The sequence below is a fragment of the Vulpes vulpes genome, chromosome 7 (assembly GCF_048418805.1).
Source record: "Vulpes vulpes isolate BD-2025 chromosome 7, VulVul3, whole genome shotgun sequence".
Taxonomy (NCBI): Eukaryota; Metazoa; Chordata; class Mammalia; order Carnivora; family Canidae; genus Vulpes; species Vulpes vulpes.
In genome coordinates this window covers 107,328,957-107,356,251 of record NC_132786.1, presented here as the reverse complement: position 1 = coordinate 107,356,251, position 27,295 = coordinate 107,328,957, and the positions used below count along the sequence as shown (strand labels likewise).

Sequence of the window (27,295 nt, the reverse complement as noted above, 5' to 3'; positions counted from 1 at the left end):
GTAGGCCCCTCTGCCCACAATGCCTTTCCTCCTGTTTTCCAGGTGGGAACCTCTTCTAACCAACCCACCTCTCACACCCAGGAAGAAGCTTTCCCTGAAACCTCAAACTTCCATCCTCTCATGCCCACAGAGCTATGTCATGCTCCTATTACAGGATTTCTGCTGTAGTTTGTAGTTTTTCCTTTCTCTGATGGTCTCTCTCTAGTTAGCACCTGAGCCTTACCCTGTATCCCTGACACACAGAACAAATTAGGGTTTCAGTGAAGGTTTGTCGAACAAATGCATTTCGATGTCTAAACAATTAACTTATGGATACTTCGTGTACATGAACTGGTAATATTTTAGGTGCTACCTCTACTAATCGTTTTCTTTCAGTCTGGCATGTTTGTGGTATCTGTGCACCCCATTACCAAGGACAGCTGACATATGAGGGAAGATAAAAGAAGGCATGCTTTGGTTTTTATATTTTTATGAGGCTGGGGCATAATTTCAATCACCACAAGCAATTCACCAGCTTTATTTTCCCGCTGTCCTTTTGACTTTGTAAATAATTACAACCCACAATTTCAGAAATACTACATTAATACTCCATTAAAAAAAACTTAATTGATAGACTGAATTCTTCAGGCGAAAATGATGCTATTACTCAAGCTACAAGCACAAGGCAGACAAGGAAGGTCAGTTGGAAAGGGAAAGAAGGGGGCTCTGGATGAGGAGAGGAGGAGGGGGCTAGACCTCCCTGGGGACTGCTCTGGATGGAGACAAGCCAGGGAGACAGCCAGCAAGGGGAGGTATGCTCATACAGGGGCAGTCCTCCTATCAAACAGGTGGCAGCCTCACAGATCCCGCTAATCTTCCTAATTACAGAGAATCTGGCCTCCAGCCAAGATCAAGGGGGGGCAATTTGACTCCTCATGGGGAAAAGCGTAGCAAGCCAGAAAAGACCCCCGCCAAACAGGTGATGGTTCATGGCAAGATTTCAGACCCTGGGGGGAGGAGTGGTGCAGAGGGGAGTTAAGGTCCTCCACAAAAAAAGAGGCCACTGTAGAAGCTCAGTGAGAGACAGTGCGCCAACACCACCGAGCCTGAAGGAAGGCAGTGGATGAGAGGGTATGGGGGTGTTTGGGGCGCTCTCCCGAGACACTACAGACACCAGATCCTTCAAAGTAAGATGAATTCTAATCTTACTGGTGATGGGTAGTGTCTACTAACAAGCTGCCTGATTTGATCAGTCATTGGCAAACTGGGGCTCACAGGCCCATTTTGGCCAGCCACCTGTTTTTGTAAATAAAGTTTTACTGGAACACAGCCATGCTCATGGCTGCTATTACGCTATGAAGGCAGAGATGAGTAGTTGTGACAGAGACCATATGGCCCTGCAAGGCCTAAAATATGTACTATCTGGCCCCTGATAGAAAAAGTTTGCCAACCTTTGGTCTAGAAAATGCCCAGGCTGCCTCTCAGACCAACAGAAATCAGAATCTCTGGTAGCAAGGTTGAGGCATGAGTACTTTTTAAAGCTTCCCAGACTATCTCAATGTGGAGCCAAGGTTGCAAACCCCTAGTCCGGCCTGTTGCCGCAACTCTGAGAGGCATCTGAAGAAGTCGCAGAATCAGATTCCATCTCAGATGAATAAGTCAGAGGGAAGGGTGGTTCAGTGCTTAAACTTTGGGGAAAGAAATCCCTCAGCTGCATCCTCACTCTGCCACTCACCAGCTATCTGACCTACATAACTCCCAACAGCTCAGTTTCTCCATCTATAAAATGGGCACAGTAACAAAACCTACCTCATAGATTGCTGGGAGGGTCAGAGGGATGAGTGCTGGTAGAGCTCTCAGTGGTGTGGCATATGACTGCACTTGATAAAAGGTAGCCAGAACAGGGGATGGGGGAGACCTGGGCTGAGAAGCTAACTCCATCCTGGCTTACAGCAGCCGGAGGAACTCTCAGGGCTGTCACATGTGGTGCCCAAGGAGACATGTTCATGTCAGAAGCTGAGCAGCATCTTTAAGACATTGCTGGGAAAAGCCACGTGCAAGCGCAAGGACTAAACTGCCAGCCTGCATGAGCAGGTGTGCGGTCCAGGGGAGCTCGAGACACATCCCATGGCTAAATTCTGTGCACATCTGCTCCTGCTTCTGGGGCTCCTTGTCTTGGAGCCCTGGCTCACATTATGGACAGAAGCAGTTTGTCTTCTTGCAAGGCTCTGGTAGTGTCCAGTGAATGCCTGTGAGAGACCAAACCCCAAGTCCTGCTGCTTGGACTACACGCTGGGGCTGGGCACATTTGTAGGTACCTGCCCTGCAGATATCTGCCTTCTGCCCACCTTTGCATGACCTCCATGCCAGTTTGGGTTTGATATCAGTTTGCCAAACTCTTACCCAGGTGATACAAGGAGGGCTATGGTCTCCTCCACACAGAGGACTTCTCTGGGCACACAGTCTGGCCCCTAGAGGTACTCCAACAATATCTGTGCCTCAACCATTCAACTAACATGTGAAGGGCATGCATGCTACAAAATTCTCAGGGCTACTTGCTCAGCTAATGACCTGCATTGGGCAGATAGGGTGGTCCCTTCATTTCACAAAAAGGCCTAGGTCTTGTAGGGTTAGTAACCTCTCCCAACTGCTGTAAAGATGGGTGGGCCCTCAAATGTATAACTAGAGTTCTTGGGAACCCTGGCAGGATTTGGTGACTCTCCAAATCAGGAAATGGTAAACCATGACTTTATCCCTGAGCCCAGCCACAGCATGACTCTGTTTGCAGTAGGACATCTTTTCCTGCATATTGGTTTCAGCCTTGAGCTAGAACAGGATCAAGCTGAGTGGCCAGTTCCAGAAAAGCCTGGTCAATACCATCCTGAATTTAATACATGTATGTGTAAGGGAAGGAGGCTTAGAACCATACCAGTCCCCTACCCACGGAGCCCTGAACCTAAAATTGGCATCACATATGATGACTTAAAACAGGTGGGGGTCGAGCCATGGTTAAGGTTACAGTCTCTTGATACTACTGGAAAATCCAGGAACAAGCCAGTAGGAAGTTCTCATCCTACTGGTAACACTGATGCTAATGGCTTTCATATACTGGGTACGTATAAAGTGCAAAGAGATTTACTCACATGCAATTTTTATTTAATCTTTATAGCCATCATATGAAGACTTGGAGAGGGGATCCCTGGGTGGCGCAGTGGTTTAGCGCCTGCCTTTGGCCCAGGGCGCGATCCTGGAGACCCGGGATCGAGTCTCACATCGGGCTCCTGGTGCATGGAGCCTGCTTCTCCTTCTGCCTGTGTCTCTGCCTCTCTCTCTCTCTCTCTCTCTCTCTCTGTGTGACTATCATAAATAAATAAAAATAAAAATAAAAAAGACTTAGAGAATGAAATAATTGCACAGCACATAGCTTTTATTTATCTTATTTTTAAAAAAGATTTTATGTATTTATTCATGAGAGACACAGAGAGAGAGGCAGAGACATAAGTAGAGGGAGAAGCAGGCTCCCTGTGGGGAGCTCGATGCGGGACTTGATCCCAGGACCCCAAGATCATGCCCTAAGGTGAAGACATACACTCAACCATTGTACCACCCAGGAGTCCTGCCACCTAGCTTTTAAATGGCAGAACTGAGATTTAAATTCAGGCCTCTCTAACTCTAAAGCTCCCATTCTATTTTCCTAAGTTGTACAGCCTCCCCAGAAGGAGCTAGCCATGCCTCTGCTGTGGCATAATCTTGTTCCACCAAACAATGTTGGACTGAGACAGGGAAATGATATCCATGCCCCCTAGGAGAGTCCCTAGTCAACTCGAGAAAAACTGCACCTCTTTTGTCTGTGAAAGTTCTACCTCATGCTAGGGGCTTGACCCTGAATTAGACTCTGTGTCTTATTTTATAGGATCTCAGGGTCTCCTCGGAGCTCTTAGAGTCTTGCATCTGATCTCCTCCATCTCACGAATCTATCCTTGGCTCAATCCCTGGGTTATGTCTCAGTAACAATTTACTCCGCTAAGCAGCAGACACCTTCTCTTCATAAATACTGATGATAGATAAAACGTCCTATCTTTCACCTTATCTAAAGAGGATGAATGATCTAATTCTTTCACTTGCAGAGCACAACGTTGTGGCCAGCTGAGACCAAACTAGGATGCAATCCCTGTTCACCTCCTTCTGAACCTCCCGGCTGGGCTACTATACTGGTTAAGGAGAACTACCCTGACTGGGGAACCAGCCTGCCTGGGTTCAACCCTGGCCCAGCTGGTGAACCATCAACTTCACTTTACTCGTTTGCAAACTGGGAATAATAACAGCACCTCTTTCAAGAAGCTACGGTGAGAAGTAAGACGAATACAGTAAAATACAGTAAGACCTGTATTTTACAGGTAAAATACTTAGCTCAGTGCTGGCAAAGGATAAACACTCTGCAAATATTAACCGTTATTACTAGTTGAGATTATATTGCTGCTTCTACTCCGGTTGGTATTATATATTCACTTGATCAAAATTAACTGTGCTATTTTCAAAACAGTGTAGAAAATCATGTGTTAGTGCTCAAGGACTGGAATCTTACACATGGGAAAACACTCAGGTACAAAAATTGACTTCTTCTGTCAACTTCCCCCAAAATACAGTGTATTACTTTTAATGGCACTTGACATTTTTTCTAAGACTTGGCCATATATTCTCTAACTTATCCCTACACTAACCTGGAAAATCTACTTTGCAGATGGAAAACTGCAGTTTCAGAGATGTCAAGTAATAATAATAATAATAATAATAATAATAATAAATGGTAACTAACATTTATTTTGTGCTTCCTGTATATTACACAGTGCTTTAAGGAATTTCTATATTTACTGCCTTTCAATTTTCAAAACAACCCTATGAGACAGATGTTGTTATATCCGTCCTATAGATAGGGAAACAGAGACCCAGGTTAAGAAACTACCTAAGAGGCAGGCTCACAGAGAAAATGGGAAATGGATAATGACACTTCCTTAGTGTGGTGCTTGAGTTGCACAACTAGGTTTGGTGGTCAGCAAAGAAAGACAATATCCATAGGCCTTTGCTGTGGTGGCACTGTTCTTACATTGTCCCCCCTGCGTGTGCATACACACACACACACACACACACACACACACCCTTTTCTTCACACGGGAAAATCTCTAACTCTCCTTCTCACTAAAAAATTCTGTGATTGTAGCTGAATCTACAGAAATCATCCCTCTGCCAGTTTTGGAGAGGGCTGAGCACTGAAATATGTACAGTGGTCCCTCCTTACCCACCAGGTGAGTCCCAAGACCCTCCGTCCTATGATGCCTGAAATCACAGAAGGTACAGAACCATATGCTATGTTTTTTTCCATACATACCTATGACAATGTTTGATTTATGAAAACAATAACTAATAATAAAAGTGAGCAACTATAACAATGTACTATAATAAAAGTTATGTGAATATGGTCTCTCTCTCAGAATATCATATTGTGCTATATTCAACCTTCTTGTGATGATATGAGATGCTAAAATGCCTATGTGATGAAATGAAGTGAAGGGAATGACACAGGCTGTGACATGGAGGTAGGCTATGGCTGACCTTCAGATGATATATCAGAGGAGGAGCATCTGCTTCTGACCCGTGGTTGACCATAGGTCATCAAAACCTCTGAAAGCAAAATCATGGATAAAGGGAGTACCAGTGTGGTCTTCTCAAAGGACAGAGAGTGACCCTGAATCTTTTCCTAGACACATTTAAAATATCTTCCAACTTTAGAACAACATAAAAACATGATTTGTTTTGTCTTTTAGCAGCCTTTCTTTGATCTGCACATTGGCTGCAGACTGGCTGGACCCACTGTCCTTCCCTAGCAGGAGAGTCTTGGCCTGAGCAAAGCTAGATCACGATCCCTATAAATCATCACTTTCCATTCATGCTCATCTTGCTGGTGTCACAGCGCTGTCACTATCTTGATTAGCGCATGAAAAAGGGCGTTAAGATGAAGTGAGATGAATCTGTGCTGCTCAGGAAGTACCAGATGAATCGGTAAACTGCCCAGTTATTGGTCACTTGGAAAGCAGATTTAAGCTGCTCTGGGGTCCTGGAAACACACAGCTCAGAGAGGCCGTGGAGCAGCTGTTCCTCTCTTATAAAGCTTTCCATGATCGTAGAGAGGAAAAACATATGTGCTGGCCAGGCCAAGTGGAGCTCACACAATTTGAGATTCACATTCTGAAAAGCACAGAGAAGAGACTGTCTCATGCTCCGGATTATCTTGTTTGCCAGTTAATGAGCAAGAACTTGTCCAGACTGCCCAACAGGACATTCAATGTCAATCTTATTCTAGTTGGCCTCTGTGATGCTTTGTGGAATGTTCACATGCACTGTTCAAAGGGTAAAAGATTTAAAAAGAATTATCCGCTTGGCTCACCATTACCCACTTTCTGCTAAAGCAGAAATGTCATTATAAAAGATGGCCACATGTTAAGCATGGAGAGAGGTAAATTTCTGGGAGTTTACACCTAGAGAAGCAGTCCTCAAAGGATGGTCTGGGGAACCCTGGAAATCCCTAAGACCACTTTGGGGTCTGAGAGGTCAAAACTATTTTCCTAAAAACACTATGGCATTATCTGGCTTGTTCAATCTCATTCTTTCTCTAGTGTACAGTAGACTTTCCCAGAAGATACGTGACACAGGATATAGCAACAGACAAGAGAATCCAACTGTCCCTCACTAAGCCAGATGCTAAAGAGATTTTCAGCAAAGTATAACAATGACGCTATTCTCACTAAGTACTTTTTGAAAACATAACTTTTTAATAACAATAATTTATGTTAACATACAATTGGCATGTTGTTCAAAAAGATCTGAAATTTATTTTTTCAATTTCAAAGTTTTAATTTCTAATATGGTAAGTATTAATTGATGTAACCCATAGAAAGTATTTGGGGGCCATCCATCATTTGTAAAAGAATGGCAAGGTCCTGAACCTAAAAAGTGCGAGAACCATGGATTCAGAAGAATCTGATGTTTTTCTCTTGGCGGAAGCATGCCTTCCTTCCCTAGCTTCCCAGCCAAGCATCCATCTGCTTCAGACTCACCACCTTCTTAGTTTGGGTGCAGGTCCTCTCCTCTGTAGTCTTATTACCTGCCTTACCCCCCCAAATCCATACTATTGAATTGCCTTTGTTCTGCCTATGACATGGATCCGGGAAACTCACAGTTGTTCATTCTCCCTGGCAAGGCAGAGAGAGAAGCTTTCCTCAACCACTCTACTCTCCATCAGGCAGTGCCCAGATGCGTGTGAGAGCTGCCACTTTTGCCTGGACCATCAATCAACAAATGCTATGACAGGGGCTGGAGAGAAAATAATGATTCAAAAGGATTGTGACAGGTGCACATCGATAGGTTGACAATGGGAGAAAGGAGCACACAGACCCAGGGGCTCAGAGATGAGCCGGCGCCTAGGCCACACAGAGGGAGCCCCGTGTCTGTGATGGTGGACACAAAATGCCAGCCTGTCACTGTGTAGGCAGACAGAACCACACAGATCAGGCGTCCCCTTCCAAGTGTGAAAAGACTGTAGCCACTTTCTCTGTAGATTCCAGGATCTCAGAACTCCCCTTACAAATGAGGCTGGACGTGGCTGTCCAGTTTTCCCAGCACCATTTATTGAAGAGACTGCCCTTTTTCCAGGGGATAGTCTTTCCTGCTTTGTTGAATATTAGTTGACCATACAGTTGAGGGCCCATTTCTGGGTTCTCTATTCTGTTCCATTGATCTATGTGTCTGTTTTTGTGCCAGTACCACGCTGTCTTGATGATCACAGCTTGTAGTACAACTTGAAATCCAGCATTGTGATGCCCCCGGCTCTGGTTTTCTTTTTCAATATTCCTCTGGCTATTCAGGGTCTTTTCTGATTCCACATAAATCTTAAAATGATTTGTTCCAGCTCTCTGAAGAAAGTCCATGGTATTTTTATGGGATTGCACTGAATGTGTAAATTGCCCTGGGTAGCATTGACATTTTCACAATATTAACTCTTCCAATCCATGAGCATGGAATATTTTTCCATCTCTTTGTGTCTTCCTCAATTTCTTTCAGAAGTGTTCTGTAGTTTTTAGGGTATAGATCTTTTACCTCTTTGGTTAGGTTTATTCCTAGGTATCTTATGCTTTTGGGTGCAATTGTAAATGGGATTGACTCCTTAATTTCTCTTTCTTCAGTCTCATTGTTAGTGTATAGAAATGCCACTGACTTCTGGGCACTGATTCTGAATCCTGCCACACTGCGGAATTGCTGTATGAGTTGAAGCAATCTTGGGGTGGAGTCTTTTGGGTTTTCTATGTACAGTATCATGTCATCTGCAAAGAGAGAGTTTGACTTCTTTGCCAATTTGAAACTAGATCATTCTCCTACACCATACACAAAGATAAACTCAAAATGTATGAAAGATCTAAATGTGAGACAAGAATCCATCAAAATCCTAGAGGAGAACACAGGCAACACCCTTTTTGAACTTGGCCACAGCAATTTCTTGCAAGATAAATCTATGAAGGCAAGGGAAACAAAAGCCAAAAAGAGCTATTGGGACTTAATCAAGATAAAAAGCTTCTGCACAGCAAAAGAAACAGTCAACAAAAAACTAAAGACAACCTACAGAATGGGAGAAGATATTTGCAAATGACCTATCAGATAAAGGGCTAGTATCCAAGATCTATAAAGAACTTCTTAAACTCAACACCCAAGAAACAAACAATCCAATCATGAAATGGGCAAAACACATGAACAGAAATTTCACCAAAGAAGACACAGACATGGCCAACAAGCCCATGAGAAAATGTTCTGCATCACTTGCCATAAGGGGAATACAAATCAAAACCACAATGAGATACCACCTCACACCAGTGAGAATGGGGAAAATTAACAAGGCAGGAAACAACAAATGTGGGAGAGGATGTGGAGAAAGGGGAACCCTCTTGCACTGTTGGTGGGAATGTGAACTGGTGCAGCCACTCTGGAGAACTGTGTGGAGGTTCCTCAGAGTTAAGAATAGAGCTACCCTATGACCCAGCAATTGCACTGCTGGGGATTTACTCCAAAGATACAGATGCAGTGAAATGGCAGGACACCTGCACCCCAATGTTTACAGCAGCAATGTCCACAATAGCCAAACTGTGGAAGGAGCCTCGGTGTCCATCGAAAAATGAATGGATAAAGAAGATGTGGTCTCTATATACAGTGGAATATTACTCAGCCATTAGAAACGATGAATACCCATCATTTGCTTCAAAGTGGATGGAACTGGAGGGTATTATGCTGAGTGAAGTCAACTGGAGAAGGACAAACATTAAATGGTTTCATTAATTTGGGGAATATAAATAATAGTGAATGAGATTATAGGGGAAAGGAGAGAAAATGAGTGGGAAATATCAGTGAGGGTGATAGAATATGAGAGACTCCTAACTCTGGGAAACGAACAAGGTGTAGTGGAAGGGAGGTGGGCAGGGGGATGGGGGGAGTGGGTGACGGGCACTGAGGGGGGCACTGGACAGGGTGAGCACTGGGTGTTATACTATATGTTGGCAAATAGAACTCCAATAAAAAAATATACCAAAAAAAAAAAAATGAGGCTGGAGCACTGTCTCCATCTCTGTCCTGCAGATCAGAATAAAATATTCACTTCAATCTAACACACCTTAAACAATCACTGAGCTCCTCCTAGACACCTGGGTAAAATGCTGGCTGGAAGAAGTGCAAAGATTAATCAGAAATACCCCTTCCCTACACTCCAGGAGCAAGAAAAAAATCGTTAATGGAGCTGCTTATTAGCAGCAAAATGATCAGATTTGAGTCTTAGCTCATGTCTCTTACCTGGCCTGTTTTCTAGAGAGAATGGAAGAATGCAATGTGAGAAGGCAAAGCAGCCAAAGAAAGCGCAGAAACAGAAGCCCTAAATAATGCACAAGACTGGATCATCAACGTTTGAAACAAAAGAAATGATTCTGCAAGAAAAGCCACTCTTTGTTTTTTTTTTCTTTTTTCTTTACAAATGCTATTTCTTAACCTCAAATTCAATTGTTGGCCTGGACAGAAAGAACCTGGTTTCCTACCCAACTCGAAACTCCCACATCTGGCCTGGTTACGCTCAGGTTCCCAAGCAGGCTTCACCTAAGAGGCCCTTCAGAGGCATCCAGCCAGTGGGACACCCAGCCCAGAGGGCATCTGCGAGATGGAAAGGGAAAGAGTTCCTAAATTCTAACATTTACCAACGGCAGAATGCTTCATCTTTGAAGTAGCCTCTGGAATCGTCAGGTTCCGTGTTAAAATGGGCTGCCTAAAGACTACCTGTCCATGTAACAGGCTGGAAGCACACGACCGGTGCCTGGAACTTGTGTCCTTGCTGTCAGAGGCAGGCGGGGACCTGCCGCAGCTGAATTTAAGGCAGGCAATACATGGGGACGAGGAAGGAGATACAAGGAGCCTTGCTGGTGAAGCATCTCTGAAACCATTTTACCCATCTCCCTCCCTTCTCGCTCCCCTGCCTCTCACCTCCTCCACCCCATCTCGACTGACGTTATTTCTGTTCGGCAAGGTTTTGAGATGCTGGGAACTGTCTTTCTTAAGCATCTTCTAATCTTTTATGAAGATTATCAAGATCATGTACTTCCAAATCTTCTGCACTATGAACATCAAAAACCCGTTAACTAATTAATTCTATGCTTTTAAGGATTATCTGCATATTAGAAAAGTACTATACTTATCACACACAAAATTATACCTTTTTCTTTTTTTTAAGATTTTATTTTTTTATTCATGAGAGACACAGAGAGAAAGAGGCAGAGACATAGGCAGAGGAAGAAGCAGGTTCCCCCTGGGGAGCCTGATGAGGGACTCAATCTCAGGACCCCGGGATCATGACCTGAGCCAAAGGCAGACGCTCAACCACTGAGCTACCCAGGTGCCCCAAAATTACACCTTTTTTCTGTCAGTCACACATTCTCTCTCTTCCTTCCTTTCTCCCCTACTCTCTTTTTCTCTTTTCAGAGTCTCTCCCTCTCTCACTCTCCCTTTGTCTCTCTCTCTCTTTCTCTCTCTCTCTGTCTCTGCTCTGTCACCACAAATACACTCCATGCTTATTGGCCTATGGTGCACTCAAACATTAAAAAATGATTCAGCAATTGATAACATGTTAAGCCATTTGAAAACTGTCAAAATTGGAAATGAAGAATGTAGCTCCTTCATTTCACAAGCAGCTTAAAGGCAAGTGTGATGGGCTTCTATAGAAGGCCGTGATGGATTCGGAACGCAGTGCTTATGTGAACTGAAGCAATGAGTGCCAACCAGCAAAGCGATTGTGAGGATTAAATAAAAATAATGCCTGTAAAGCGTGTACCTCGATGCCTCGCACATGAATAGCGCTTGACAAATGATAGCTACCATTATTATCAGGAAGTATTGATGACAGAGGCCATAAAATTCAAAAGAGAAAGAGAGTTAGAAAGACAGAGACCATATATACCAGAGATTGTTTGTTGATCCATCTGTGCATTGTTTAAATTGGCTTCACAGTGGACAAAGCACTTATATTAACTTTTCTGATCCCAGAACAAGCCTGTGAAGTAGGTAGGACAGATGGTATCATCCTACTTGACAAACCAGGATGGGACAGAGGGCCAGAAAGCTCTTAAGATGGTTTTGGTGTAAGGTTTAACAGTCATTAAGTGAAGGGGACCAGAACAGGAGCCACATGGCTCCCTGAAAGGGAACAGTGTTCTCCATTTGGCTGATACCCTCAGTCTTTCTAATCCATGGCCCTGCCTCATCTTAAGAACTGGTCTCTGAAGAATTTAAGATTAAAATGCCAAAGTCAATCCAATAAAAGGTAACTCTCGATTAGCCAACTATGGCCCAGGTGAGTGAATCAAAGCGCCCCCCACCCCTCAGCTTACCAGGCAATAGTTACAGGGTCCCCTCCTTTCCTGAGCAGTGCACCCTGTGTTAGGGGCCAGGACCCTGTCCACGGTGATAGGAGGAAAGTCATGCAAGTGCAGGGACTTGACTCCCAGCAGCCCAGCTGCCGTGTTGCCTTCTGTGGCCGCAGCTCCAATTTAGCACAGAGGATTACAGGCTGGCAGCTGTCAATTATGCAAACCAGATTGACTCCCCATGGCATTCCACATCTGGAGAAGCCTTCCTTGGAAATCGGTACAGAGGCATCCGTGCATTCTCAGTGCTATTATTATCTTCAAAACTACCTAGAGAATATTCTCTTCCAAATGCAAAGATTAAGAGAAGTTAAAATGCATGGCATAAAAAAAAATGCATGGCATAGTTAGTAATTTTTCCTGAAAAAAAAAAAAAAGAAAAACATACTCCATAGCCAATGCTGGTACCCAGGAAGACACTATTTTTTAAATGGCATGAAACACAAAAGACACTGAAAATGCTGCTATGCTATCAAATAATTTATACTTCCTCCCATGTTATCTAAAATAAATGACACTTTTGAGCCAATCACATATATTAAATATGGACAGTTTGTTTCCCAAACCTTAATTCTGGGGTTTTAACTAAGCAAATAAAATAAAGAAGATAATTAAAATAACTTTTGTCCCATATCATGCATAGGAAAAATATGCAGGGTATGGGGAAGAAAAAGGATTTAGCACAAAATATTCAGCCATCTCAATGGAAAAAAACCTTCCTCAACACAAATCGATAGCTCAGGCTGCCTCTCTGTTTGCCCTGCCTAACTGGGGACTTTGCTATGAAATCTGATTACTGTTATCAGCAGGAAGCTGATTTGGCCGTCCTGCTTCAAGGAGAGTCATCCAAATTACAGAGCCGCCAAAACATGGGCTGGGTGATCCTGGCACATGTAGATGGAATGCTCTGGAGCCTCTCCTTATTCTATGGTATGGGGAAGATTCTGTGGCCTGACTCAACGTAGACTGTTCACACAGGCAACAAATACAAGATTCCCAGAACAGGGACACATTGGCCTCCCAAGTCATGGAAAAACGAGAGAAATTTTAAGAGTACCAGTGCCTGGTTCTGGGTGCTAGGACTCACATCCCTCCAGTTCCTCCCTGGAGAGAAGTAGTTTGCTTTTTGCCTCCTTTAATAAACTGTTGAGAAATGCATATTTAGTGCCTCATGGGCAGAAGGTCCTGGGTTGTCCCACAGAGGTACAGAGAAGTGGATCCCAACAACATGCTTGCCATGGAGAAGTACAGGAGAGGTCAGAGGCACTTGTGAGAATGTCAAATAGGTGCAAAGTTCTAAGTGCTCCTGGAGCCAAGGGGTAGCTGGACTTGAGCCAGGGAGGAAAGCATCAAGGGGATGGAGAGGGTTGACCCATACTGGGTCCTTCCCTTAAGAGATAGGGAGAACTTCAAAAAATGACGTTAGCTTCCCACCTTAAACAGAGAGAAAAGCCAATATAGTCAATTTGTTATTTTGCAAAAGATGATCATCGGGGCCAGGGCTGGATGTGAGGGATATCACTGCTCAAATTGGTAGAGGCTTCTGGAGGGGGCTCTGGTTCTTGTTGTTGGCTGTGTGGTCAGTAGTTAGGATGGGAAGGGATGGGAAGAAGGGGACAGGAGGGCAGCACTCAGAACCAGCCTGTCACTCACATGGAGGTTGGGCCACAGTGGGACCTCTTGGGGAGTGAACCTGGGCTCAAAATCCTGCTCCACTCTTTCTGGCTAGGTGACCCTCAGTTCCCAACCTCACTTCCCCGGACTGTGAAATAGGGTAATGCCTGTCACGGTAGGGAGCTCATTAAGTAATGGGTCTACACCTCGGAACACAATATCTTGCATACAAATAGTCAATATATGCTAGATCTCACTTGACTCTTCTCACATCATCTTGCCACCTGCTGGGACCACCAGTGATAGATTTTTCTGGAAAATGCATAATTCCACAACTCTTATCTCGTTGGTCCATCTGATAGGCAATATGGCCAAATTGAAATTTAGGAAATACATTCTTTCCATTCATAGGTAATAATACTACTTATTTAGTATCTTATTAGATCATCCATTCTTTTTTTTGACATGAGGGATGGTAAAATAGAGAGAGAGGAGGTGGGAATGGAAAACTTAAGGAAAAAAAGGAACTATTTATTGAGTCTCCCCCTCTGGTGAATGCTCAGTGAGAAAGCTCTGCTGATGGCCCAGTTTCCTAGGAAACTCTGCTTAGCGACCTCATGCTGTAAGTGTATCAGCAGTTTGCTTTGTAGAAGACACACACATCTGGCAGTCATTTGGGCAATATGTCACCCAGCCAATGGCATGCAGAATATCTGAATTAGGTAATTTTGAGGTGAATTTTCACTCAAGTGGCAGTCAAGTTTTTATCATTTAAATCAGACTTTATGAGTTGACTCAAAATTTTAAGGCTTTTCCTTCTTGTTATACTTGTCCACCATGGAAAGGGGTGTCCTTTGTACTTAGTCGAGTTGGCATCAACATTCTGTATTCCTCAGCTCTTGCTCACTGCCCAGGCTACAGGACTCTCCTCCCTACATGCTAGAGAGAGGCGCTGGGCTCCTGGACCCAGAAAGACTCCCTTCATTCCATTTCTCTTGAGAAGACTCCTTCCATTTCCAGTAAAATCCTTTGGATTCAGGGAGTGACAAGCAGGTAGATCTCTCCTAATCAGAGAAGATTTTTATTTAATCATCTTGTCTTTGCTCCAGGAGTCCCTATTGCCCACTCACATCTCTTAAGCAGTTTACAAAGCTCTGTTAGTTAATTAGCAGCCTGCCTAGTTCCACAGTCAGGATCCTTAAGGAGGCAAAAGTAATACTCAGAACAGACCAAGGTTTCAAGAGGTTTTATGCGTTTGGTCAGGTTCATCTAGAAGAGCAAACAAAACTTGTGCTGTCTTCTTTGGCATCAGATTATAAATGTGCTTGCTGCCTCCTCTTCCCCAGATGAAAATGGGTGATTTCTTAAGCACTGTGTTCACTCTTATCTTGTGTCCCAGTACTTGCGGCTTCTTTTATTTTTGCTCTCTCTCGTCAAGATGGAATCTCAATTAGGTTCTGAGACACATTTTTGTCAGAGCAATATTATTCTGCAAGTCCTTTCATGTTATTTTGATGAAGAGGACATCTTTTATAAACTTCGTCTGAAAACATCAATGGATGAAAAGAGGAACAACCGACTTCAGTCAGAAACCCTAAGACTCAAAAACTCATTGAAGAAGATGAACACTAACACGTTCTATGATGTTTGGCGGAAAGGAAATCGAGGGCCCAAAGAATCTGCAGCTTCCCAAGGGAGGAGGAAGAGTGCCCAGAGGAAGGAGGAGGAATATTCAGTCAGGAGGCAACTCAGAGCCTTCAGAAAACTTGAAGCTTGATAAATGGGTGAATGTTCAGTGGTGTCTAGGCAAGTGGAAGGAATAAGGGTTGCATCATGGACTGTGCTGGCAAAATAGCCATGACACCTCATGGGTGGGGGTGGGGAGGATGTTCAGGTTCTCAAAGGAGAGTCTATTTCATGGTATGTTCTGTGATTCTTTAGCAATGCATAGTCAACAGTCAGGAGATGTTTGCTGAATCAGAACCCCCTAAAACTCAATGTGATGAGGACATAGTAAGAACTCTGGGTTCTGTCCTAAGTGCTTCACAGGTACTAGCTCATTTCATTCTGTGAGGTTGGTACCAATATGGCAGGTGAGGAAATGGAGGCATAAGCAGGTAAACCAACTTGCTGAGGATCAAGCTGATGATTGATAGTGTAGTCTGGAATAAAACCCAGGCATTCTGGCTGCAGATTCTGTGAGCTCAACCACTATACCACATAAACCATAAGGACTACAGTCCTCTGGGTAACTTCTCGATCACTTTTTTAAATATACCCAACCCAACTGAAAGTATATTTAGGAATTATGCTGGTTCTTAAATTACAGTGAGTTTTCATTTTCTTTTTGTCTAGGAAATACACATGGTGGTGGGGGCAATTATGGTCTGGTCACCATGAACTGAATTAGGTAGAGTCAGGGTTTTTTTCTTTTTGCCTGTTTGTGGAATTCTCTAGGTACTTTCCACCCACACGATTTCACTGTGACTAATAGAAATAGATTTGATATCGTTTCTCAATGGATTGGATTTTTCCTGAGAAATAACAAACCTTCTTTTAAAAGGCTAATGACTTATTCCATTTAAATCTAGTTGCTTTTTTTTTTTTTTTTTTTGCAATTAACAGTCAACTCTTTCATCCATTTTCAAAATTTTTAAATTATTTTTTAAATTGTGGTTTATACAGGATGAGTCATACCATTTTAACCATTTTAAGTGTACAGTTCATTGGCATTAAGCACATTCACACTTTTGTGCAAACATCGCCACCATTCATCTCCAAAACTCTTTTCATTTTGCAAAACTAAAAACTGTACCCAATAAAATCTACTTTCTTTTTAGTAAGGAAGTTTCATTTTCATAGACAAAAATAAAAGAAACAATTAGGCAAAGAAGAAACGAGTTAGTTTGCAGAATGAAGTCAACCCAAAGAAAACAATTATATTCTATCTAATCTCTATAGTACTGATTTTTTTTAAAAAGTCCAGATCTTTGTCACCTAAACTGACAGCCTAATCTTGATATAATGCAATTCTCTTTAAGGTGGTGTAACTTATTTTAGCCTGGTAAAGAGAAAATAGTTTAAAGTATTAACCATGAGGGTTATCTTTCTGACTGACACAAAACAGGATTAACATTCTCTTTGAAATGTATTACCCCACTGAACCTCATACCCAGGATTCTGATTCAATTGATTACCAGCATTTCTTTAAGCTTCCCCGAAGAGCCTTGAATGTAACCAAGGAGGAATCCTAAAGTTTAAGGGAGTGACATGAGCTGAATATCAATTTGAGGCCATGGAGTAAATATGCAGAAAGCAGTGGGTCTCAGCCTTCTGGTTTTTCTTAATTCAGAAACGACTTGGAGAATGTGATGAAGCTATGGATCATACCCTAGAGATATATGTCTACTCCCATATGCTTGCAAAATTCTTATCCTATTGCAGGAGCCCATGATCCACCAGAAGCTGACCTTCACATGCTGAGTGCAGAATAAGCAGGGACAATAGCCAAAGAAAACACCCTGAGGAACACCAAAAAATAATGAGCCATCTGAAAAAAAGGAGCCAACCCAGGAGACTGAGTTGGTGCAGCTAGACAGTTGGAAGGAGAGCCAAATGAAGCCAAGAAATGGGAGGATTTTAAGAGAAAAGGGTAGTACAGAGTCAGATGCTATGTATGCACCAAACAATGGCATTGGATATGGTTAAGAGCAGACAGCAGGACCTGTGAAACAGTCAAGCATGCTCTGCTGGAAGATAGGCTGCAGAGGGATACTGTAGATGTACAGAGGTGAAGAGAGCAGAAAGGACAATGGAAGCAGCCCTTAGGAGGAAACTACAAAGAGGTATGTATGTGGGAGGGGTCTCAGGAATGATGGGTGCAGAATGATGAGGGTGGAAATGAGGAGATAGATGGAGTTTCAACATGGTAAGTGCTAGTGTGAACAGCTGCCGGACCTCCTCCTTCCCACATCTACTTGTCTGCCTCTGTGTCCCCATTTTGCCTGAGGTACATCCTTCCCCCTGACCCCCAGACTCCAAAATATCTAGCCATCTATTCCCTAACCCTACGTCTTCATCCGGTTGCCTGGTTCTCTTAATTCTACATCTGACTGTTGTCACTACTTTCCCAGGTGTCCACATCCCCCTTTTTCTCCCTGCCCAAGCCTCATCCATACAACTCTGCTTTAACGCCACACCACTTCTGCTATGTTTTCTATCTTCTTTGTTACATATGGGCTTGCCAAAATTCTTTGGGTCAGATTGTATTTTCCAAAAATGGCCTGCAACATATTTCCCATCCCACATGATCTCCTACAATGTGGTACTGATGCTTCCCTCTTCCCATAAAAGGTGGGGTCTAGGCCTCCTCCCCTGAATCTGGACAGACCTTTGACTTGAACGTAATCAGAAGACTGGCAGGAATAACAATGAATAGGCATTATCAGAAAAAGACCAGGTCAGGGGCGCCTGGTGGCTCAGTCGGTTAAGTGTCCACCTGCAGTTCAGGCCATGATCCCAAGGGTCTTGAGATTGAGCCCCACATCAGGCTCCCTGCTCAGTGGGGTGTCTGTTTCTACCTTTCCCTCTGCCCCTCTGCCTCCCCCTGCTTGTACTCTCCTGTGCACTCATATTCTCTTTCTCTCAGATAAATAAAATCTTAAAAAAGAAAGAAAGAAAGAGAGAGAGAGAAAGACCAGGGCAGAAAAAGGCAATGGAGCTTCTACCTTGTTTGATGGAACTTTTGTGCTTGCAGCCCTGAGCTACCTTGTAAGAAGTCTGAGTACTTTAAGACTGCCATGCTGTGAGGAAGCCCAGTGCCAGTGAGTAAAGACACCCTTGAATGATGGCAGCTAAGCCTTCAAGTCTTCCCAGCTGAGGCCCCAAACATCATGGAGTAACACAGATTTGTCCTTTCTGTGCCTTTCTGGAATTCCTGATCCACAGAGTCCATGAACCTAATAAAATGGTTATTGTTTTATGTCACTAAATTTGAGGAGGTTTATGGCAATAGTAACTGCTATACTTATCTCCTGGATTGTTAGTATCCTGAGAGCAAGATCTGTATCTGGTTTTCTATGAGTACAGTACTGATCTGTGAAAATGAGGTGACCCTGAAAATAAGGCAACTCCCTGCTTTCTCAATGAGAAAATAAGGAAAAGAGCTTTCCGTTTAGCTTGAACATATAAACTTTCAAGGCTAAGGATGAAATAGTTAATTTTCCATTTATAATATTTAATTTATATGTGCATATTCACAACCACACATTGTAGAAAACATATTTAGAAATATGGCTCTTTTTTTCCCACATTTTATGACACAATTTTGTTAAACTCTTGATACACATTTTTGTCAATTCTTGGTCATTGTTAAGAGTTACTTTCTGATCATCTAACGGATTTTTGGAGCCCTCCATCTCCACATCCATTCACCTGGTTTGAGATAAGGCACTTTGGAATCTGTGTATGATGCTGTCACTGGAAATTTTATACAGCTTCAATTGTGCATTTATATAACATAAGGCTAGTTTTTATTTTATTGCCCATTGGTATGTATTCGTGAGCACTACAAAATAAGTGATCACCACTTTACTGCTTTTCAAAAATGATCTGAAAAGGCTTGTGTACAATCCTATCTAATGTGCAGTTCTTTGAGGGCAGAGCCCATGAAATTTACACTAAAACTATGTAAATTTGCTTCCTTTAAAAGTCATTCCATTAGGTGACCCCTATGGGCATCCAATGCTGGTACTTATTTTAAGTAATTTCAAGCTATTGTGTCCTGCCCTAACAATGTTTGTGATTCTAAATAAGTGAGCTCTAATTCTAGTTAAAGCAAGAGTTCACAAGAACTCGAATTTAAAACAAAGTCCTATGTTCTTAGGAATAGTGTTTTGAGGAAAAAAGTCCACCATATATTGGGTAGATACTCTGGAAATATATATGAAGTGGAGGAATGATTCTTGTGGTCCTTTAGGGAGATGGAACTCAGGGAGGTAAGGAGGATCTTCAGGTTATAAGAGAAAAAAATCTGAAGGAGCCTTACTGAGAGGAAATCACATTACTTCAGGGGAGAGATAATGATGATGCTCATAACTGTTCTCAGCAGGGTTGAAAAAATGATGTGAAAGGTACTAGCAGACAGGTAGGAGTGATAGAGTTTGGCGCAGTTAGGGAGGCAGTGTATACAGTGCAAACACCAGCTCTATAGTGTGAAGATCTGAGTTCAAACCCAGGCCTGTCATTAAATAGGCTGGGTGACCTTGGCCAAGTTACTAAGCGTCTCTGAGCTTCAGTTTCCTTCATAAAAGAGTTGTTGGAAGAATAATATAAGATCATATGATGAAACATAAGAAAAGTAAAAAGCCAGCTGACTAGAGCGTTCCTGAAGGCACTTCATCAAGAACATCTATTATTATGGTTGATAACTGATTGGACCTGAGGGTTGGGAGTGAGGAATCATTATTTCCTATATCATCATCATCATCATCATCATCATCATCATCATGTCCTCTTGCAACAGGTCATTCTAGATATCTGCCTTTAAAAAAAAATCATGTCCTAACCTTTTTTTCCCCACAAGTGTCAAAGTTGTTAGGAGAAAAAATAGAATAAATCACAAAGTGGCTTATTAATTGGGGATTATTTCCAAATGACATTCTTAAAAATATGTAAATTACATTTCATGGAATGAAACGCAATGAGAGGAACAAAGGATCTGTTTCTTCCCTGCTTCCACTGTTGGGGGAAACCACATCAGTCACCAAATAAAACAAGTCTGGTGTCCAAAATTACCCGGTTGGAAAATCACACTGCTGAATGAAATGTTCATCTGAAAACAAAAGTCTAAACTCTTGAAGGCCAGGGGCAATAAGAGGGGAGCACTGAGATATGGAGCCAACAAATGGATAAGCTTCTTATAAGGAAATGTGGTCAACAGAGCAAAATCCAGGGCTGCAGGATGGGAGCCTGGGCACTGATCCCCCCCTGTGGCCCTGCCTTCCCCAGACTTCCCCTTCCTCACTCCAAAGTGTGCTCACTCATGGCAGAAAGAATTTTCTAAAGCATAGCTCTGATATCCCTTCCAGGATGGCTCCTCAGTTCCTCAAATTCAAGCATGAAAACAGTGCTAGTGAAGGAAAGCAAAATTAATCACACTTTACACTTTATAAAAGAAAGAAATTCACAAAACACGGTATTTATTAAATTAAAGGTATTTAGGTGGTAGCACACAATTCCTTGTTCTTCCCCACTTATTTTGTCTTACAGATTTCTCCATTTTCAGGGGGGGCCTGGGCGGCTCAGTCAGTTAAGCATCTGACTTTAGCTCAGGGCATGATCTCAGGGTCCTGAGATCGAGCCCTGCATGGAGCCCTGCAAAGAGCTCCTTCCTCAGTGGGGGGAGTCTCCTTGTCCCTCTGCCCCTCGCCCTGCTCATGCTTTCTCTATCTCTCTCAAATAAATAAATAAAATATTTTAAAAAAATCTCTCCATACTCCTACATTGGCATCTTCCTTCTCACTCTCTTTTATATCCACACGATGCTCCATTGTGTGCTGTATCACAGTCTATTCAACTAGTTCCCCATTGCTGGACACTTGGTTGTTTCCAAGCTTCTGGGGTTACAGTAATGCCCGGACAATGATCCTACGCCTATTTTGTCTCAACAGCATGTAGACAGAAGTGCAGTTGCACTGGTACTTCTGCTTGATAATGCTGGAGTCCCCTCAGCAAAGGTTGAGCAGTCTCCAACACTCACGAGTAAAATAAAATTCTGATTTCCATTTTGAATGTTTTATTCATTTTCATGTTTTCCTTTTGTGTTATTTTGTGGGTCTCTTTCTTTGGAAGTAGACATTAAATTTATAAAGGATCTGATGAGAGACTATCCTCACCACGAAGGCAAAAAATCAAAACACCTCGTTTCACCACTTGTAAGGATCAAATTAGTAGTAGAGACAGCAAGTGCGAGACTGTGGAGGAGCTAGACATTCTCGGGAGACGCAACTGACTGAGAAGAAGATTTTATGGAAGAAAAGGGCCTTGAGGAGGCCCTTGAAGACAGCAGAGGAAAACCTTCAGATTCCCAAGCAGAAATACACATAAAGTGTGCGGAGAAGGATGAGCAAGCCCGCTGCAGCAAGACACTGTGTAGATTACTGAGGACAGAGCTTAGACGTGTAACTGGGACCCAAATGTGGAAAACCTTCGATTCCAAAGGGCAAAGTTTGGTCTTTCTGATTTAGAATCTCTGATCTAGGCTATATGAAGTGTGACTGCGAGTCCTGGTTTGCCCAGGACCGTTCTGGTAGGTGTCTGTTGTCCTAGCATCTCTATTACTCTCAAGTATCCCGGTTTGGATGATAAAGCATATCCTGAGTTGTCCTGGCAGTAGGGACCTCCAAAAATCTGCAGATGAGAGAGAGATGATGAAAGAAATATTTCAGCCAAGCAAATGTGAGCACCGGGTACACAGAACGACAGAAGGAGGGGAGGCTGGAGGCAGGTGACCAGGACATCAGCTGGCAGAGTGGAAGGAACACAAGACCCAGGGGAAAGACAGTAGACCTGATGAGTTCGAAACAAAGCTACTCATGTAACCTCTCTGGAGCTGCCATTTCCTCATTTGAAAACTGAAGATTTTGGATTAGCTGCAAAAGGGCCCTTCCAATTCTAGCACTTCAGGGTGGAGGAGATTATTGTTACAATCTAGGTGCAGGGACATGTGGATGAAGGGAAAGGAAAACAAGATGAAGGGATGGTGACAGACAGGGAACCGTCAGAACAGATGAGCATGAGTGACAAGGAGAGCAGAGCTGCTGTTGCTGCTGCTGGTATAGGAAAGGTGTGTAGACTATTGAGCTGAATTGTGACACATCCTGTGAGGTCAGCTTTATACACACTGTTTTTGAGATGACAGCAGGCCACAGAAGTGGTGATTTAAAGATACCTGTAGAGATGCCTGGGTTGCTCAGTAATAGTTGAGCATCTGCCTTTGGCTCGGGGTGTGATCCTGGGATGCTGGGATCAAATCCCACATGGGACTCCCAGAAGGGAGCCTGTTTCTCCCTCTGCCCATGTCTCTGCCTCTCTCTCTTTGTGTTTCTCATAAATAAGTAAACAGAATCTTAAAAAAAAAAAAAAAGATACTTGTAAAAAGACACCATGATGTTACCAAGCCAAATGGAAACAAGGCCTGGGCTGGACTACACAAGAGATTTGTGGCAAATGGCCTTAGTGAGGTTAGATGGTCATTCACTCACAGTGCTCAGGTCTGATGCAAAGACCGCAGGTGAATAAGTGAAGACTGGGAGCCTGAGCCTCAGGGCAGACAGTCTGGGAAAGCAGTATAGGTTTTATTTTCTTTCTTTCTTTCTTTTTTTTTGGATTTATTTATTCATTTTTTGGAGTGAAAGGATCAGAGGGAGAACATCACTAAGCAGACTCCCAGCTGAGTGCAGAGCCCGACATGGGGCTCTGTCTCACAACCCATGAGATCATGATCTGAGCCAAAACCAAGAGTCGGATGCTTAATCAACCCAGCCACCTAGGTGCCCCCAGCATAGGTTTTTAATGGCAAGGCCACTTGACAGTCCTAGCCATTGCCAAAAATTCTGAAGGAAATCTGCTTCTATTCAGAATGTATTTAAGGTAAACCCATGCCTATACCTGCACGGCTTTGAGTCTTAGCAAGTACCACGTCTACTCCTTTATGTTTGTTTCCTCAGTGACAAAAAGGATGTGCAGCCAGAACTCCTTACCATTAAAAGGTCTTTGGTTAATGGAGAGTCCTACAGGTAGATTTGGGTCCAGGGGCTGTCAGCTTCTCTTTATACACTCTAGGATTGGCTCCTAGACTGTTCGAGTTCCCTTGCCCTAGAGTTCATGTATCTAGGTCTCAAAAGATCATCAAAGAGCATCCTTACTAGACCAGCCTGATGCAGTTATAATTTATGCTGAACAGTAAATGGGCCTTAAAATAATTCCTTGAACAAATCATCCTCGAGCACCAGCTTCCTAGCAGAAGATATTGGGGAATGAAAAGTTTTTCCCCCAGGCTTCCACTACGTCTTCGTGATGAGATCAGAAGCAGATAATTAAATTACCTAGGGGCATGTTGCTCTACATAAATTTAAACCACGAGGTGAGAGTTAAAATATTGTAATTGTGTTTAAGCAGAAAGTATGGGAAATGGCTTTTTCCCTCTTTGCAAATGTTTGTGTGCAAACATTTCTTTCTTAAAAAAGAACATTTTTCAACTGAAAAACACTAAAATCATGTGCAGATGAGTAATGAAACTCCAGGTTTATTAAAGTGTTCTCACATGATCACAAGATTCTGTGATTCTAAAAAAGATGAGAAGTCATTTAGGGCTTGAGGACAGGACTGTGTCTCATTCACTCACCCAGCAAACATCTGACACACCCATGACACTGCAGTCAAGTGAACATTTCTGATATGACAGCATGTGTCTAGAACTTACTGTGACCCAATGGTTAATGCTCCCTGTAACAGCACACTGAGATATTAACAGGAAATGAACAAAGAAGAGGAAAGAAAGATAAAACAGGGCACCTGTTACAAGCCAAACTGCTCTGAGAAATGTCCGCTTCAACTGTCAGGGACTTAAATACCAAAGGAAAGGTAAATTAGATTAGGTACATTTGGAAGAGAGTTCCAGTAAGATGCTTGGTAACTTCTGATTGCATTTAATGGCATTACACGGAATCTGCTTCTAGAAAATGATGTTTGCATACCGCAAGTTGCATTTATAGATCCCATCCTTACAGAAGGTATACCAAGTGAAGGACCAAGAAAGAAATGATATCAAGAAATCAGTCAAATCCTCCACAAACCCTATACAAAAAGAGTATGTAAAAAGGAGTGGGGCTGCAGGGGGTATAAATCATGACTGGATTTTTTGTTTTGGTTTGGGTTTTTTTTTTTTTTTCCTCTAAAAGATCCTTTCTGAACCAGAATCATCCAGCTTGTCACATTGGCTGTCTACAAGATCAATTTCAACTAATTGCTCAGCTGTCCCACTTCCTGCATCATACAAGTCTATAAAACACAACTGAAATTGAAAAAAAAAGACAAAAGGAGAAAAAGAAGGAAAAGCACATCTCCATCAAGTTTCTAGGGTATTTGTTTGTGTGTGTGTGTGTGTGTGTGTGTGTGTGTGTGTGTGTGAAAAATCATTGAGCTTATCCCTTCCAGCCTCATGACCTAGAGTTACTAACAAAAAGTTCTCCTCCTTGCCTCCTGACCATTCCTTCCCACAGCCCACGTTTTAGGACTAGCTGGAAGGTCAAACAGGCCAGGGCTGAGGGAGCCACACTGTACAGCTGCCACATGAGCCGCTCCCTTGCCATCCTTGCTTTGATGGGATGGATGAGGTTGGTTGGGCAGCAAGATGAGCTTGTTGAACCTGCCTGGGCCCAATGCTCTGTGTGCTAGTGGGCAGCTGGGTCAGTGCCCAGGCAGAGGAGAATGGAGAAGCACATCTCCCTCTGCACACAATCTACCCATGCACGCCCAGGGACAACTACTTCCACCGCTCCTCACCCCCTGACTCTCCATGTCCCCTGATAGCAACCGATTGTCCAGTCATGGTGTCTGTTCTGCAAACTCATGGGATAAGTGGGCCTGAATGTTTCCCTGTGTTCCTCTGGTCTTCCAATGCCTCCTGCACATGGCCTCACCCTCCTATGACCTACAAGTTGTCTTGTTGGGACAACCACGCACAGCTGCTTAGAACAAGTTCTGTGCCTGATATTGTGCATTAGCTAGCTAAGTACCCTGCCCAATCCCCTTTTAGCAAACCTGCCTGGACTCCAGAGGATGGGAGGCTAAAAACTACATTTCCCAGTGTCTCTTGCAGCTACAGGTCTGCATGTGACATGGACTCTAGACTCTGACAAGCAGACACATTTACATGAGATTTGGAAGGAGTAGATGTAGAGCAGTGGCTGTACAAGGGAGACTGGCTCTTCTTATAGACCTGGGGTGTGTGTGTGTGTGTGTGTGTGTGTGTGTGTGTGTGAGTGAGATTGTCTGGGGCAGCTATGGTGGATTCTCATGTCCAACTACATAGTGACACCAAAGTCGAGTATAAGCAGTATTAGCAAGGGAGTAACTGCCAGAGGAGTCATGGTTCTTTTATGTTCATAATATCTCGTAATAAACCATTCTCTGCTTAAATGTGGTAGCGTAGCTTCTGTTATCTATAGCTAGTAACATTGATCAAAACAACTTCTTATCCTCATTCTTTCATTCTTTTCCCTTAATGTAGATTGTCCCCACCCCATCCTTACAGAAGATGCTTCAGATACGTGCACCAAAACCTCACCTGAGAAATGACAAATCTCGTTTATCTTGAGTGTGCGTTATATTCACATGAGCACTGGTGGCCTTAACCATTCGCTCACTTAACAAAGATCGGTTAAAGGATGACTTGTGTTAAGCACTGAGCTATCATGGTGAACACATCAGACACAATTCCTGCCTTCACGGAACTTACCATCTAGTGGGGAAAAGAGTAGCTACATTTATTTAGCATCTACTAGGGCCAGACACTATAATCAACACTCTAAATATTAAACTCCTATAATCTGCAAAAAAAAAAAAAGAGTGAAGTGGATATTATTATTCCTATTTTACAGATGAAGGAACTAGGGCTTTGAGAGGACAGAATTATATATCTGGTAAGGGTTAGGGCAGTGATTCAAACCCATATAGTGGACTGTAGAACCTGTCTCCAATATACACTATAAATGCCTTCAGGGTAGGGAATGTTTTACTATCTGCATCTTTGAATCCTTATAGTTAGAAGAGCTCATCTCCTCCAATCTTCTACCTATTCCAGAATCTCTTTTATGGCTAACTCTGCTAAGGAGCTACCCTAAATCCATGATACCTTCCTTACAAATAGAAGACCTATTTTGTTCAAAGTAGCACTGAACCCAGCTAAAAATTGAATTTCCTGGATACCTTCACATTTAGATGTCACGTGACTCAATTCTGGCCAGTAAGAATTAATTTGAAGGTACTAAGGATTTCTGGAAAATTTTTGCTTTCTTAATGTGGGCCATGGACACAACCTTCTTCATCCTGTTGGGATGAGAGCCTGTGGGGCTAAAGGTAGGGCAGCCAACTTCAAGCAGCAAGGATGAAGGACATGTAAGGATGGCAGGGGCAGAAAGAGAGGAGGAACCTAGGTCCTTGATGGCACCCTGGTGCTTTGATCCTAACTAAGGATGTTAACTCAGGATATTTTATTATGTGAGAATTTTGTTAGTTAATCCCTACTTTGTAAGCCACTGTGGTTGGGTTTCTGTTACTTGGACTAAAATGCATTCTCTAACTAATACACTGTCCTCAACACCCTGGATGCCTATGACTCTGCTTAAATCTTTTCTATGATGGGAAGCTGATTGCACAAAGATGTCACTTACATTTTTGGATGGCCCTGTGGAAAATAGGGTTTTCTCCCCCTAAAGTGAAATTCCATCCCATACAAGAGATAGCACTTCAGTGCATAGGAACAGAATTTAAAACAAAGAGCCACATATTGAATACTTGTACACAGACGGTCTCATGTAATCTTCCTGTAATCCTGTGTGGTTGGTTTTATTGTGCCCATTTTAGGATAGAAAATAGTGTGCATTTCAGTGCACCCCTGATAAGTGGCTATATTAGTCTCC

General features: G+C 42.9%; 1 protein-coding gene across 1 annotated transcript in view; it reads right to left on the bottom strand.

The window, feature by feature from the left end:
- The window catches only part of CHN2 (chimerin 2), a 295,623-nt gene that overhangs the window by 214,883 nt on the left and 53,445 nt on the right, over window positions 1-27,295 (bottom strand). The gene's annotated exons all lie outside the window — the stretch shown is intronic.